The 17,449-nt window shown below is 38.8% G+C and overlaps 1 protein-coding gene across 3 annotated transcripts in view; it reads left to right on the forward strand.

Annotated features, from left to right (window-relative positions):
• Positions 1–559: 559 nt before the first annotated feature.
• The window catches only part of SLC39A10 (solute carrier family 39 member 10), a 66,137-nt gene continuing 49,247 nt past the window's right edge, over positions 560–17,449 (forward strand). For 2 of the 3 annotated variants that reach the window (XM_036858650.1, XM_036858652.1), the window contains exon 1: positions 560–632. The gene's annotated coding sequence lies outside the window, so the exon portion shown is untranslated. Of the gene's footprint in view, positions 633–1,440; positions 1,801–17,449 lie in introns of those variants that run through there. The other variant, XM_036858651.1, reaches the window with a different exon arrangement.

The following is a 17,449-nucleotide window of genomic DNA, read 5'->3' on the forward strand; positions in this document are numbered from 1 at the left end:
ATTAATTCCTTTTTCCCTTCAGAGACTGAAAGGTTACTTTAATAAAGGGGAGGGATTAAATTAACGTAGATGTTTAACTCTTGTACAGATAAACATTCTAATTTATCCATCTGAAATCTTCTGGCTGAAGCGTTTGCGTTTAGAGTTTCCCTTACTCATCCGCCTCGCCCGGGCCGCAGCAACCGACAGGCAAAGCCGGCAGAAAAGGCGAGAGGTAGAAGAGCGCTCCACGCATGCGTTAGAAGCCTCCCCAACTACCCCGCGGCGTCTTTTCTTGGAACAAAACTAGCGCGGAGCCGCGGAGCTCCGCAGTTTGCGTAGACTCGAATTTCCTATTGCTCTCACGGTCCGTGTGGAATCCACGAATGGTGCAGTTCCGCTACGCAAGTTGCGTTATTCGAAGTGAATGGCTGGGTGGTGAGTGTACGCCCAGAGCGTAACACCCATAGGCGGACGGGGTGCGGCTGCGCAAGGACCTGAGTGGGCCGTGTACGCCGCTAGCGTAGCGTGGTGTCTGACGCTCGGGTCTCCGCGACGCAGTTGGCGCAGCCGGCTTTGGTGAATACACGATTTAGTGCAGCCGGGGTTTGGTACCGAGCGGAGAGGAGATGCACACGGCACTCGAGTGTGAGGTAACTATAAAACCCCGATTTGTTTACATTCCCTCCCCCAGAACCGGCCCCATGCGCGGCGGAGACTGCGAGTCCCGGGACAGCGGGGTGGGGGTAGAAAGGGAGGCAAGGACCGGGGAGTCGGGGCTGAGTCCCTCGGGGATCCGGGCGCTGGGCTTCCCGCAGCTGCTGCTGGCGGCGGCGGCGGCGGCGGCGGCGGCGAGCCGGGCAGAGTGCGCGGTGGGCTGCGCGTGGGGTGCCGCCGCTTCTCGTGTGCGCTCTGGGCTGCCGCGGGGTTGGTGGCCGGGCAGCCTCCGCCCCGCGTGCGGGACCCGCGCCCCACTTAGCCCCCTGCTGAGGCTGGGGGCCGCGCGGAGAGTGGGGGCAGTGACCACTGGGCAGAAGGTGGCGGTTGGGGGGCTGCGCGCGGGCGGCCTGGGGGCCGAGGGTGGCGTCGCCGCCGGAGGCGGGGACGCGGTGGCCCGAGGGTGGGAGGATCCGCAGTCCGGTCTCGGCGGCGAACACCCCCGATTCTTCCTCTCGCGTGGTCCTCTGCGGTGTATCACGGTGACCCCGGGATGGAGCCTGGGCGCCGCTGTTCCGGCCCCGGGAGGCTAACGGACGGTGGCGCCTGTGCTCCTACAGCGAGAGGCCTCGTGGGAGCTTGCTTTCTCCCAGACCAACCGAAAAGCCGAGGCGGGGCGCGGGGGAGTTAATATTGAAGCCAGCTGGGGTCCCTGGAGCTGAGGGCTCGGGTTGGGCTGGGGCTGGGTCGGAGGGGGAGTTGGGGTGGGCCGGGAGGTGGCGCGGCAGCTCAGGCTTTGTTCCTGAAAGCTCTTTGGCGGAGAGCGATGGGGGGGCCCTGCTGCGGCAGTACGTCGGGGAACCTTCGCGGCCCCCTCCCCGGGTCTAGGGATCTGCTCAACTCCTTGCTTCTCCCTTGGGATCTCTGAGTGCCCAGGCTAAGAAGGGGGCCTGGTGAGGGCGCAGGCGACGTGACGTTGGAGGTCTTCCTGTGGCTTCTGTAAAGAACTGTTCACGTGGGAGCCTGTCCACATGGGCTGTCTTTATGAGCTGGGCAGGAGGAAGAAGCAGGCTCTGCAGCCCTCAGTTGGGGGGGTCCTTCACTCAAGTCCCTGTTTTAAGTAATAAAGAGTGACATTAAAGCACATAACTTAAAAAGAAGATGGTAGGTTATACTGTGTGTTTTTTTTTTTTTTAACTTTCATTTAACGTCTTTTACGCTGTTCAGTTCTCTAGTCTTACCTTGGAACTGAGTCATTCTTGGAGCAAAACAAGCATGTGACAAGTTGGCATTTCATTTGTGTGGGTTTTTTTTTTTTTTTGGATGGGTATCTAAATTCTACATAATTAAGAACAAGCAAGTAATACATGGGAAAAGCTGGAGATTTAGAATGTAGTTGATTGTAGTAATGCAGTTGAAAGCCTTAAGACTTGTGTACTGTTTTTTGTTAGGACTTAAAATTCTACAAATTTTAAGTATCTTGAGGCAGTCTCTTGCTCTAGACTTTGGGGTCCACACCAGACATCTTACATACCTACTTGTGCTGAGTACTCCCATAGGAGAGAGAAATAGGTAGTATCAACGATGAGTGATTTGAAGAAAAGAAAATAATAATGTACTGGAGGGACTTTTAAACTTTTTTTGTATCATGAAACTCAGAATGATGAGTTTAAATGTATGGAATACGTAGGATTACAAGAGAAACCAGTTGTATTGAAATATAATTACCAAAATGTTAAATATTTATGATGAAGTAATTCATGCTTTAGTAAAGCATTAAATATCAAGAGTAGTGGCAGGTCTAATGACTAATTTCAAACTAGTGAGGACTGTAAATGATCTTTATAGGATTTAATTTGAATGATTTATATTAATAGTGTCAGGTGCTGCATATTACCGTGCTTTTTGCCTACATTTGTAACTGAAGGGATAACTAAATTTCAGAGATCAATTAAAATTAGATACATCTTTCTTCCGTATCCAAATTCATAAACCTGAATTCTTTACACAGCCCCCTGGTTAAGAACCCCTGTGTAAGAATGACTTTGTGCTACTTTAAAAGAAGTGGTTAACTATGAGGTGACATAGATAATATATTGCATGATAACCTTTACTTATTCTTCATGTTAATTTGTATTCTACTAACATAGCTTAAAAGCCAACACAGTTCTTCCCCTTTTTTGAGCATTTGATTTGAAGTACTTGTAGGAGGCCTCAAGTCTGGTATGCAGGTACTAGTCTAGGGGGTGTTTTTGTTTGTTTTTAAACAGATTTATGTAGAATACAGGGTATAGGTATTATAACAAGGGAAATTACTCAACAACAGGAATGATCATTTGCTTTTAATTAAAGCGAATTTACGTTGTTACTATTCTATTCCCCACCTCTCCCCCACTTCCTCTACCCCCAGTTTTGGCTGTTATTGGAATGAATGTACAGGTTTGGAGTGAGACTTAAGGTTCAAAACTGACCCATTATTAACTAGTGTGGTTACCTTGAGCAAGTTGCTTTATCTTAATCTTTTATCTGTGAACTTGAAGTACTAGAAAAACCTACCTCATGGGTTTACTGTAACCTTGAAATGACATAATGAACTAAAGGGCTACAGATAATTCATTTTACCTTCTTTTCTGCATACAGACGTTTCAGTTCTTCATTGGTGGTTGAAGGACTACTTTCTGTCTTGATTCCAGAATGAGGCTTAATGGTCTCTACTAGGCCATTGCGGGGATACAATTATCTTGCTGTTGTTATTCATATGTAATAATCCATAGAATTTTTTCTGCTTTTGCATTTTCTAACTTATAATTACATACATATATCTTGTTTTCCCTGCCAGACTAAATTCCTTGAGGGACACACACTCCACAGCTTTTTGTCACATAATGCTCGTTACACCTTATTCAGTGAATGTGCAAAGCTTGGTTGTCAAGCTCTTTAATTGAGTTAAAAATGTTAAATGAGTGATACAAAATTTAAATTCAGTATTAACCCAAGGAAATATTAATACTTTGGATTTTGATATGTCAGCCCTTGTCTGTGTAGTGGTTACCTCAAGAATGGAAATGCTCATTTTTAAAAAATTTTATATCAAAAGGACTTTTATCATGAGTGCATTTTAAACGTATTCATAAGATGCAAAAGAAAGTACACAGTAGGAAATGGAAAAGAAGTGCAGGTAATCAAAACAGAAAGCTAGGTTTTTTCCCTTATAACCCTATAAAGTCATCTTTCATTATAAGTGTAATTCTCATTAAAAATATACTAACTTTAGCTTTTAAGTTTACAAGTTAGAAGAGTGGTCAGTTTGTCCCAACAGTTTGATGCTGCCCCCTAGTGTTTGATTCCCCTTGAAGTTTCTTCATCTTCACCTTTTCCTAAAACAAGACTATTTAAGTTACAATTAGATTCCTTAGTGCTATTTATCTAGTCTACCTTGAGATTTCCTCCAGCTGGTTAGTGTTACTAATAAGAGTCATTTTGAACTGGTTAACTTTGATTGCTTTTAACCCTAGTTTTCTGAATGGGGGTGAGTTTGGGTGGAGGTAGAACAGTATAAGGCCAAGTTTCCTTGCAAGTTATGTTGGGGGGGGGGGTTTCAAACAGGAAGAGGGCTATATATTAAATGTGTATCTTTGAGGTTAGCTTTGCATACGAATAGGAGCAATTACCTCAGTCTGGGCTGCTTCTGGCTTAATTTAGTCCCATATAACTTTGTGTTGTCTCCACTGTACTGAAAATAATGTTAAAATCACGTGGTGAGCTTTTTTTTTTACGTTCAAGTGTTTTGGAACTTTGACTTTTATAGAACGATTTTTGAAAAATAGAGCCTCAAGGACCTGTAATAACCACAAGATTTCCCGTAGTCATTTATGTAAACTCAAGATTTCAAATTATATCAGTTATCGATATTCCAAACTACTTTTTTCATTTTCATTATTTTCCTTTTTTTTCATTATTTTCTAATTATAAGTTTTGTGACTAGACCGCACAATGACTTTTAGGTTTTTCCAAAATAAGCAAATATACTCTTGACAAATATTTACTACAATCAGAATATTCAAAAGTGTGTTCAGTAGGTATGAAGGCAATTTTCAACTGAAATTGTAAAGCTTTAAATAACAATAGCATTATTGAAATTATTTCCAACTGCTTAAGAGACCACACTTTTAATGTTCAGAACACAATAATTTATTGTCATAGCACATCATAGCTCAATGTGTCATAGCACATTGTCATAGCACTATAAAAAAATAGTGTCAGATTCTATTATCAGAACATAAGGTTTTCTTTTTTTGTTGTTGCCAGATATAAGGATTGGATATTTAATAGACTTTTAATGTTAAAAGATGTTATTAGAGTGGCGTGGTGGTTACAGGTTTGTAAGTATAGGGATAAAATCTAAAATCTTTTTCAGGTAGTGTTTCAATTATTTTCATTAAGAGTTAGTGGTAGATGATTTTGTAATTTTATAGTTTACATTTACCCATTATATTGTATATTTTACTGCTGGAAGAGAAGGTATCAGGTAATTGTTCTTGCGTTAACATTTCTAACAACGGTGTTTACCCTTAATGTGTACGCTGTTTTGGGGGACCATCCATCCCATTCAGAAAAGAGGTTTTTGGGGATTAGAAAACTGAATCAGAATGTTGTCGGAAATATCTTTATCTTATTAATATAAGATTATATGCTTTCATAAGACCTAGAAGTATTGTTATTAGAATTACTGTGAAGTACTGTGTGAAAGAGTTATTTTTAATGCTCTAGTAAGTATCGAAGACTTGTCAGTCAGTGATCACTTGAGTTTTTGCATTTGTTTTCATTCATATAGAAGCAGAAAATTAAATCGCCTTCAGTTGTAGTAACAAGGTCACAAATACATATATTCCACTGCCCTGTTGCTTTAATGTCTGTAAATAAAAAATCATTTCAGATGTGCCTTCGTGCCTCTAAACTTTTTTCTGAATTCACTTTATATATTCTGTGAATGTTTGAGTTTTACAATAGTGGTTTCCCCTATAGTTGTCTGTTGAATTGGTTAAGTTTTTAAAAATGTATAGATTAAGTCAGGGGTCAGCAAGCTATGGCCATGGGCCAAATCAGTCTGCTTTTCTAAATTAAGTATTGATGGAACACAGCTTCCTTGTACATTTATATATATCGTATATTGCTGCTTTGTACCATAATGGCAGAATTGAGTAGGTGCCACAGAGACTACTGCCTGCACAACCTAAAATATTAAATATCTGACCCTTTTAAGTCAGCCAACTCCTGGATCCAGTTCTTAATATTCTGTCCTTATTTGATGTGTTGCTGCTTTTAAAATACTTACATTTTCCTACTACCTATATGAGTAAGATACTTTAGTAGAAAAGCATTCAAATCTAAATGAATGGGTAATAATGTGAGTTCTCAGATATTCTTCACCTAAATAGTGTAGAAGCTTTTCGTCCCTCCCCCTTTCCATTTTCCTCTATAGGAGGAATAGCACCTTTATTTATGATGCTTGGAGTTGGAATGTGGCCTTCAACCTTGAGTTACTACCTAACTCTATCACTGTTTCTACTACTTCTTATGTAGTGTCTCTCACAGTTTACCTTCTCTAATTTAAAAGGTGACTGTGTCTTCCTTGTACCTACTTCAGAGCAGAAAATGTTTCATTTTTTTTTTTAACATCTTTATTGGAGTATAATTGCTTTACAATGGTGTGTTAGTTTCTGCTTTATAACAAAGTGAATCAGTTATACATATACATATGTTCCCATATCTCTTCCCTCTTGCATCTCCCTCCCTCCCACGCTCCCTATCCCACCCCTCTAGGTGGTCACAAAGCACCGAGCTGATCTCCCTGTGCTATGTGGTTGCTTCCCACTAGCTATTTTACGTTTAGTAGTGTATATATGTCCATGCCACTCTCTCACTTTGTCACATCTCACCCCTCCCCTTCCCCATATCCTCAAGTCCATTCTCTAGTAGATCTGTGTCTTTATTCCCATCTTGCCACTAGGTTCCTCATGACCTTTTTTTTTTTTCCCTTAGATTCCGTATATATGTGTTAGCATACTGTATTTGTTTTTCTCTTTCTGACTTACTTCACTCTGTATGACAGACTCTAACTCCATCCACCTCACTACAAATAACTCCATTTCACTTCTTTTTATGGCTGAGTAATATTCCATTGTATATATGTGCCACATCTTCTTTATCCATTCATCCGATGCTGGACACTTAGGTTGCTTCCATGTCCTGGCTATGTTTCATATTTTTTATGCCTTCTCCTTGCCCCTTCCTCCTGTCCCCTTTCCTCCTTTTTCCTCTCCTCCCACTCCCCTCATAAAGCAATTCATGATTGCATGTTTACAGGCCTGTGAACAAGTGTTTTGGTATAATTCTTCTTAGTGCACCTTTGCTGAAGATGAATCATTACTTTATTCTGTTTACATGTGAAGAAGTATACTTTGTGCTATGTTGTAGAAGAACATAGCCTCTTGATGAAGGGGGCTATGGAAAGATTGATTTATGTACCTTATCAAGATATGTAGAATAAAATATTATTTATTATTACATTGTAAATCAATGAGATCAGTAAAACTATAATATTAGAAAAATATTTTATATAGTTATGTAATATTTAATTATTACATTATTGTATATACTTACAGAGAACAATTAGATATTATGTATTGTATATAATATATATCATAAAGCAACACAATCATGTTTTCTATTCCCATGGACCTTTTTTAATGTAGAATTCCAGCTGACTTCATAACTTGTTAATGATTAGAACATATATTTTAAGATTTTTGTTTTAAATTGGCATACTCTAGTTTTTAAAATAAAGTGAATAATTTGATATATATAACCAGTGTAAATAAAAAGTTTATTTTCAAGAAAATAATCATCAGTTTTAAAAAACTGAAGAAGGAAACCAAGTAGCTACAAATCAAATCACTGAAAATTTTAAGAAAGTGTTGTTTAAGTTCACTGTAAATACAGTATTATATAATACATAATGTAATTTATGATTTATAAAAAAATGTTAAAGCTTTTCCCCTGAAGATTTCTGCCTAAACACAAGTACTTGAAAATTTTACTGAGGCTAAAACGTAAACTTCCTTAGTTAACAGATACAAGACTATTGTTTGTTAGTTCAGTGGATGTTTTATTTTCCCTAAAAAAGAAATGGATGTTAGGGGTCATGTTAATTTTAATTATTGCTTTTTTTTCAAAGAAGAAAATATATATTAAATATAGGGAGAAAAAACTTCTTAAATTTAGAAGTCATAAAGAAATTGCAAAAGATGTTCATGGGTTTCAGTGCATGTACGTGAAAACGTCTGTACGTGAAAGGGAAAACATGTAATCAAAGTAAAAAGGCATTAGACAGAATTGAAGATGTTTTCTGCGGAAAATATGACCAAGCCATGTTATGTAAAAGCTCATGTATGTTTATAAAAATATTGACACACCAGGAATAATTTGAAAATATAAATAAGAATAAGGTAATTTTACATGTTCCAAAATTAATAATACCAACTACTAATGAGAATACTATGATCGTACTGCTGGTGGCAGTATAACCAAACTTAATTTCTCTAGAAAACAATTTGGAAGTATGTAACAAGACCTGAAAAGTATTCAAACTTTTGTGGTCTTTCCCCACATCTTGGACTTATCCAAGCCAGTAACTAAAAATAATAGCACAAATTGAAATTAAAATGATTACATATTGTGATTAAAACCCTGTAAACAAATGCTTGTGAAAATCTTGAAACTGTAATTCATTTTCTTCCACATGTGACAGTATGTGATTTTGTTCAACAGAAACTTTTTTTAAGATTTATAATTGCTGACTTTTATTTTTAGTTTTTTCAAAGTTATGCATGAATACAGTTTAAAGAATTAAATAGTTCTGTGAAGTTTTTAGGGAAAAGAAAAATCAGTCTCCTGCCTGGCTTCTTTTACATTCTGCCTAGAGAGATAAGGAACTCCTTTAGTTTCTTTAATTATTTTGCTTTTCACTGCCATGTCTCCAACATGTTCATAACTTGCTGATTTTCAGTTTTAGTCATTGTCTGCTTCAGATTTAGCACTCTTTCCATCTCTCCATGTACTCATTTCCTATACCTCAGTTTTTCAGTACAATTGTATTGAATAATTTTGGTTTAGAACAGTATTTAGTGTTATATTTTTATGACTGTGAATGTTATTTACAATTGAGTCATTGTAATAAACTGTTACTTTTCCTGCACAACTTTTTTTTCCCCCCTCTGGCATTATAAATTTTTTTTCTTTTTCAATGTATCTGTATATTACAAAATCTACTGCAGTCTGTGTATCTGAGTGTGATTCTATTAAGAAAGAGAATGTGCCTTAAGAAGACTATGTTTATATAATTTATGTCGTTTTCATTATGTTGGACAAAGTTGAACTTGATAATAAAGATGGATTGATACTTGATAATGAATTGGTTGTTTGCTAGTAAAAATTAAGTAGCTTTGACACTTGAACTATACTTTTGTAAGATTCTGCTAAATGGCAGAACTGAATCATTTAACTTTGTTCAAATAACTGTACGGACAGCTAAAATTAAACAGATAGGAAGCTTCCCTGGTGGGGAAGAAGTAGTCTGTGTTGTCAGCAGCATCAAAAAGCTGTTACTGTTACGAAAATATTGCCCTGGGGACTTCCCTGGTGGTCCAGTGGTTAAGACTCCAAGCTTCCAATGCAAGGGGCGCGGGTTCCACCCATGGTCAGGAAGCTAAGATCCCACATGCCGTGCTGTGTGCCCCAAAAAAAAAAAAAAAAAAAAAAAATTGCCCTGGACATTCTGTGATTTTTTTTTTTTTTTTTCCTAACCTAATGGAAAGGAGAGATCAAGCTGGCAGTGCTTATGAATGGCAAGCGGGTACAAAATCAGGGTCGTGTAACAGTGACAAGATGCTGAAAAAGGAAAACAAAGGAACAGTGAAGATGAATGGAGTAATAAAGATTTAAGGCAGTGGCAGTAACTATTCTTAGAATGAAGGCAACTGAGGGGTGATGGGTCAAAAGAGAATACAGCTCTGCAAGTTGAAGGGAGAAGGCATGTGTGTCTAATTCAGGTCCTAAGGTTAGTGCTCTGTCTTTAAGTCCTCTTTGTGATTACATGTTGTGTAGGTTTACATGCATTTGTAGTGGAAAGAGGTTGAAGCTTATTTATTGAAAGGGTAACTAAAATTGTAAACATTTTAGTAGCTTCAAAAGACCTCACAATATTTTGTGACTGATAAAGGTATCCCACCTCATGCATTTACTAATCTCAGATGTTCTTTGTATTCACAAGCAGCAAAACAGACACAAGAATATCATACGTGGCTTTCTACCTTATGGTTCCAGACTCCTTGTAATGAAAGCTTGAAAAGCAGAGACTTCAGATAATTTTTTTTTTTGAATTTTTGAATTTTATTTATTTTTTTATACAGCAGGTTCTTATTATCCATTTTATACATATTAGTGTACATATGTCAATCCAAATCTCCCAATTCATCCCACCACCACCACCACCCCCCTGCCGCTTTCCCCCCTTGGTGTCCATACGTTTGTTCTCTACATCTGTGTCTCTATTTCTGCCCTGCAAACCGGTTCGTCTGTACCATTTTTCTAGGTTCCACATATATGCATTAATACACGATATTTGTTTTTCTGACTTATTTCACTCTGTATGACAGTCTCTAGATCCATCCACATCTCTACAAATGACCCAATTTGTTCCTTTTTATGGCTGAGTAATATTCCATTGTATATATGTACCACATCTTCTTTATCCATTCGTCAGTTGATGGGCATTTAGGTTGCTTCCGTAACCTGGCTGTTGTAAATAGTGCTGCAGTGAACATTGGGGTGCATGTGTCTTTTTGAATTATGGTTTTCTATGGGTATATGCCCAGTAGTGGGATAGCTGGGTCATATGGTAATTCTATTTTTAGTTTTTTAAGGAACCTTCATATTGTTCTCCATAGTGGCTGTATCAATTTACATTCCCACCAACAGTGCAAGAGGGTTCCCTTTTCTCCACACCCTCTCCAGCATTTGTTGTTTGTAGATTTTCTGATGATGCCCATTCTAATTGGTGTGAGGTGATACCTCATTGTAGTTTTGATTTGCATTTCTCTAATAATTAGTGATGTTGAGCAGCTTTTCATATGCTTCTTGGCCATCTGTATGTCTTCTTTGGAGAAATGTCTATTAAGGTCTTCTGCCCAGTTTTGGATTGGGTTGTTTGTTTTTTTAAATATTGAGCTGCACGAGCTGTTTATATATTTTGGAGATTAATCCTTTGTTGATTCGTTTGCAAATATTTTCTTCCATTCTGAGGGTTGTCTTTTTGTCTTGTTTGTAGTTTCCTTTGCTTGGCAAAAGCTTTTAAGTTTCATTCACAGTTTCAATTTCAGTGCTTGTGACTGGTCTGTTTATATTTTCTGTTTCTTCATGGTTCAGTCTCGGGAGGTTGTGCCTTTTTAAGAATTTGTCCATTTCTTCCAGGTTGTCCATTTTATTGGGATATAGTTGCTTGTAGTAATCTCTGATGATCCTTTGTTTTTCTGCAGTGTCAGTTGTTACTTCTCCTTTTTCATTTCTAATTCTATTGATTTCAGTCTTCTCCCTTTTTTTCTTAATGAGCCTGGCTAGTGGTTTATCAATTTTGTTTATCCTCTTAAAGAACCAGCTTTTAGTTTTATTGATCTTAGCTATTGTTTCCTTCATTTCTTTTTCATTTATTTCTGATCTGATCTTTATGATTTCTTTCCTTCTGCTAACTTTGGGGTTTTTTTGTTTTTCTTTCTCTAATAGCTTTAGGTGTAAGGTTAGGTTGTTTATTTGAGATGTTTCTTGTTTCTTGAGGTAGGATTCTAGTGCTGTAAACTTCCCTCTTAGAACTGCTTTTGCTGCATCCCATAGGTTTTGGGTCATCGTGTTTTCATTGTCATTTGTTTCTAGGTATTTTTTGATTTCCTCTATGATTTCTTCAGTGATCTCTTTGTTATTGTTTAGCCTCTATGTGTCTGTACTTTTTACAGGTCTTTTCCTGTAACTCATATCTATTCTCATAGCGTTGTGGTCAGAAAAGATACTTGATACGATTTCAATTTTCTTAAATTTACCAAGGCTTGATATGTGACCCAAGATATGATCTATACTGGAGAATGTTCCATGAGCACTTGAGAAGAAAGTGTATTCTGTTGTTTTTGGATGGAATGTCCTATAGATCAATTAAGTCCATCTTGTTTAATGTATCATTTAAAGCTTGTGTTTCCTTATTTATTTTCATTTTGGATGATCTGTCCATTGGTGAAAGTGGGGTGTTCAAGTCCCCTCCTATGATTGTGTTACTGTCGATTTCCCCTTTTATGGCTATTAGCATTTGCTTTAAGTGTTGAGGTGCTCCTATGTTGGGTGCATAAATATTTACAGTTGTTATATCTTATTCTTGGATTGATCCCTTGATCATTATGTAGTGTCCTTTGTCTCTTGGAATAGTCTTTATTTTAAAGTCTATTTTGTCTGATATGAGAATTGCTACTCCAGCTTTCTTTTGATTTCCATTTGCATGGAATATCTTTTTCCATCCCCTCACTTTCAGTCTGTATGTGTCCCTAGGTGTGAAGTGGGTCTCTTGTAGACAGCATATATACGGGTCTTATTTTTGTATCCATTCAGCCAGTCTATGTCTTTTGGTTGGAGCATTTAATCCATTTACATTTAAGGTAGTTATTGATATGTGTGTTCCTATTACCATTTTCTTAATTGTTTTGGGTTTGTTATTGTAGGTCTTTTCCTTGTCTTGTGTTTCCTGCCTAGAGAAATTCCTTAAGGATTTGTTGTAAAGCTGGTTTGGTGGTGTTGAATTTCTCTTAGCATTTGCTTGTCTGTAAAGGTTTTAATTTCTCCATCGAATCTGAATGAGATCCTTGCTGGGTAGAGTAATGGTTGTAGGTTTTTCTCTTTCATCACTTTAAATATGTCCTGCCACTCCTTTCTGGCTTGCAGAGTTTCTGCTGAGAGATCAGCTGTTAACCTTACTGGGATTCCCTTGAATGTTATTTGTTGCTTTTCCCTTGCTGCTTTTAATATTTTTTGTTTGTATTTAATTTTTGATAGTTTGATTAATACTTGTCTTGGCATGTTTCTCCTTGGATTTATCCTGTATGGGAGTCTCTGCACTTTCTGGCCTTGATTGACTATTTCCTTTCTCATTTTAGGGAAGTTTTCAACTATAATCTCTTCAAATATTTTCTCAGTCCCTTTCTTTTTCTCTTCTTCTTCTGGGACCCCTATAATTCGAATGTTGGTGCGTTTAATGTTGTCCCAGACGTCTCTGAGACTGTCCTCAATTCTTTTCATTCTTTTTTCTTTATTCTGCTCTGCAGTAGTTATTTCCACTATTTTATCTTTCAGGTCATTAATCCATTCTTCTGCCTCAGTTATTCTGCTATTGATTCCTTCTAGAGAATTTTTCATTTCATTTATTGTGTTGTTTATCATTGTTTGCTCTTTAGTTCTTCTAGGTTCTTGTTAAACGTTTCTTTTATTTTCTCCATTCTGTTTCTAAGATTTTGGATCATCTTTACTATCATGACTCTGAATTCTTTTTCAGGTAGACTCCCTATTTTCTCTTTGTTTGTTTTGTCTGGTGGATTTTTGCCTTGCTCCTTCATCTGCTGTGTATTTCTCTGTCTTCTCATTTTGCTTAACTTACTGTGTTTGGGGTCTCCTTTTTGCAGGCTGCAGGTTCATAGTTCCCGTTGTTTTTGGTGTTGGCCCCCAGTGGGTAAGGTTGGTTTAGTGGGTTGTGTAGGCTTCCTGGTGGAGGGGACTGATGCCTGTGTTCTGGTGGATGAGGCTGGATCTTGTCTTTCTGGTGGGCAGAACTGCGTCTGGTGGTGTGTTTTGGGGTGTCTGTGAACTTATTATGATAAGGCACCCTGTCTGCTAATGGGTGGGGTTGTGTTCTTGTCTTGCTAGTTGTTTGGCATAGGATGTCCAGCACTGTAGCTTGCTGGTCGTTGAGTGGAGCAGGGTCTTAGCGTTGAGATGGAGATCTCTGGGAGAGCTTGTGCCATTTGATATTATGTGGGGTTGGGAGGTTTCTGGTGGACCAGTGTCCTGAAGTCGGCTCTCCCATCTCAGAGGCTCAGGCCTGACACCCAGCAAGAGCACCAAGACCCTGTCAGCCACCTGGCTCAGAAGAAAAGGGAGAAAATAAATAAATAAATAAATAAAATAACAAAGTTATTAAAATAAAAAAGTTTTTAAATATATTTAAAAATAAAAGAATTAAAGAGTGAAAAAAAAAAACCAGGAAGGAAAGAGAGAGCAACCAAACCAAGAAACAAATTCACCAATGATAACAAACGCTAAAAAGTATACTAAAAAAAAAAAAATCGGACAGACAGAACCCTAGGACAAATGGTAAAAGCAAATCTATACAGACAAAATCATCCAAAGAAGCATACACATATACACAACAGGAGAAAAAGGAAAAAATATATATATATATATATAAAAAGAAAAAAAAGGGAAGAGAGCATCCAAATCAATAAAGAAATCTACCAATGATAATAAGCTCTAAATACTAACCTAAGATAAACATAACACCAGAAACAAATTAGATGCAGAAAGCAAACCCCAAGTCTACAGTTGCTCCCAAAGTCCACCGCCTCAATTTTGGGATGATTCGTTGTCTCTTAAGGTATTCCACAGTTGCAGGGTCCATCAGTTTGATTGTGGAGATCCAATCCTCTGCTCCTGAGGCTCCATGGAGAGATTTCCCTGTCTCTTCTTTGTTCACACACCTCCTGGGCTTCAGCTTTGGATTTGGCCTCGCCTTTGCGTGTAGGTCACCTGAGGGCGTCTCTTCCAGGCCCAGACAGGATGGGGTTAAAGGAGCAGCTGATTAGGGGGCTCTGGCTCACTCAGGCCAGGGGGAGGGAGGGGTACTGAATTTGGGGCGAGCCTATGGCGGCAGAGTCCGGCGTGACGTTGTAACAGCCTGAGGCCTGACGTGTGTTCTCCTGGGGAAGTTGTCCCTGGATCATGGGACCCTGGGAGTGGCGGGCTGCACAGGCTCCCGGGAGGGGAGGTGTGGATAGTGACCTGTGCTTGCACACAGGCTTCTTGGTGGCTGCAGTAGCAGCCTTAGCGTCTCATGCCTATCTCTGGTGTCCACGCTGATAGCCACGGCTCGAGCCCGTCTCTGGAGTTTGTTTAGGCTGTGCTCTGAATCCCCTCTCCTTGTGCACCCTGAAACAATGTTCTCTTGCCTCTTAGGCAGTTCCAGACATTTCCCTGGACTCCCTCCCAGCTCCCTGTGGTGCACTAGTTCCCTTCAGTCTGTGTTCACGCAGCCAACCTCAGTCCTCTCCCTGAGATCTGACCTCTGAAGCCCGAGCCTCAGCTCCCAGCCACCACCTGCTCCGGCGGGTGAGCAGACAAGCCTCTCAGGCTGGTGAGTGCTGGTCAGCACCGATCCTCGTGCGGGAATCTGTCCGCTTTTCCCTCTGCACCCCTATTGCTGCACTCTCCTCCGTGACTCCAAAGCTTCCCCCCGACCCACCCACCGTCTCCGCCAGTGTGTGGAAGCCTTTCCTCCTCCACAGCTCCTTCCCAGAGGTGCAGGTCCTGTCCCTATTCTTTCATCTCTGTTTTTTCTTTTTTCTTTTGCACTACCCAGGTATGTGGGGAGTTTCTTGCCTTTTGGGAAGTCTGAGGTCTTCTGCCAGGTTCCATAGGTGTTCTGTAGGAGCTGTTCCACATGTAGATGTATTTTTGATGTATTTGTGGGGAGGAAGGTGATCACATCTTACTCCTCTGCCATCTTGAAGCTATCCCCCTAATTTCTTTCTTTTACATGTAGCTGTCCAGTTTTCCCAGCACCACTTATTGAAGAGGCTGTCTTTTCTCCATTGTATGTTTTTGCCTTCTTTGTCGTAAATTAGGTGCCCATATGTGTGTGGGTGTATCTCTGGGCATTCTATCCTGTACCATTGATCTATATTTCTGTTTTTGTGCCAGTACCATACTGTCTTGATTACTGTAGCTTTATGGTATAGTTTGAAGTTGGGTAGCCTGATTCCTCTATTTTTCTTTCTTAAGATTGCTTTGGCTATTCGGGGTCTATTGTGTTTCCATATGAATTGTAAAATTTTTTGTTCTAATTCTGTGAAGAATACCATTGGTAGTTTGATAGGGATTGCATTGAATCTGTAGATTGCTTTGGGTAGTATAGTCATTTTCATAATATTGATTTTTCCAATCCAAGAACATGGTATATTTCTCCATCTGTTTTTGTCAGCTTTGATTTCTTTCATGAGTGTTTTACAGTTTTCTGAGTACAGGTCTTTCACCTCCTTAGGCAGGTTTATTCCTAGGTATCTTATTCTTTTTGTTGCAGTGGTAAATGGGAATGTTTCCTTAATTTCTCTTTCTGATTTTTCATTGTTAGTGTATAGGAATGCCAGATTTCTTTGCATTAATTTTGGATCCTGCAACCTTACCAAATGCATTGATTAGTTCTAGTAGTTTTCTGGTGGCATCTTTAGGATTTTCTATGTATAGTATCATGTCATTGGCAAACAGTGACAGTTTTACCTTTTCTTTTCCAATTTGTATTACTTTTATTTCTTTTTTTTCCTCTGATTGCTGTGGCTAGGACTTCCAAGAGTATGTTGAATAAGAGTGGCGAGAGTAGACATCCTTGTCTTGTTCCTGATATTAGTGGAAATGCTTTCAGCTTTTCACCATTGAGTATGATGCTTGCTGTGGGTTTGTCATATATGGCCTTTATTATATTAAGGTAGGTTCCCTCTGTGCCCACTTTTTGGAGAGTTTTTATCATAGGTGGGTGTTGAATTTTGTCGAAAGCTTTTTCTGCATCTATTGAGATGATCATATGGTTTTTCTCCTTCAGTTTGTTAATATGGATTATCACATTGATTGATTTGGGTATATTGAAGAATCCTTGCATTCCTGGTATAAACGCCACTTGATCATGGTGTATGATCCTTTAATGTGCTGTTGGATTCTGTTTGCTAGTATTTTGTTCAGGATTTTTGCATCTATGTTCATCAGTGATATTAGTCTATAATATTCTTTTTTTGTGATATCTTTTTCTGGTTTTGGTATCAGGGTGATGGTGGCTTCATAGAATGAGTTTGGGAGTGTTTCTCCCTCTGCAATTTTTTGGAAGAGTTTGAGAAGGATAGGTGTTATAGCTCTTCTCTAAATGTTTGATAGAATTTGCCTGTGAAGCCATCTGGTCCTGGAGTTTTGTTTGCTGGAAGATTTTTAATTACGGTTTCAATTTCATTACTTGTGATAGGTCTGTTGATATTTTCTAATTCATCCTGGTTCAGTCTTGGAAAATTGTACCTTTCCAAGAATTTGTCCATTTCTTCGTGGTTGTCCATTTCATTGGCATATAGTTGTTTGCAGTAGTCTCTTATAATCCTTTGTATTTCTACAGTGTCAGTTGTGATTTCTCCTTTTTCATTTCTGATCTTGTTGATTTGCATCCTCTCCCTTTTTTTCTTGATGAGTCTGGCTAAGGGTTTATCAATTTTATCTTCTCAAAGAACCAGCTTTTAGTTTTATTGATCTTTGCTATTGTTTTCTTCATTTCTATTTCATTTATTTCTGCTCTGATCTTTATGATTTCTTTCCTTCTACGCACTTTGAGTTTTCTTTGTTCTTCTTTCTCTAGATGTTTTAAGTGTAGTGTTAGATTGTTTATTTGAGATTTTTCTTGTTTTTTGAGGTGAGATTGAAT

The sequence above is a fragment of the Balaenoptera musculus genome, chromosome 7, assembly GCF_009873245.2.
Source record: "Balaenoptera musculus isolate JJ_BM4_2016_0621 chromosome 7, mBalMus1.pri.v3, whole genome shotgun sequence".
Classification (NCBI taxonomy): domain Eukaryota; kingdom Metazoa; phylum Chordata; class Mammalia; order Artiodactyla; family Balaenopteridae; genus Balaenoptera; species Balaenoptera musculus.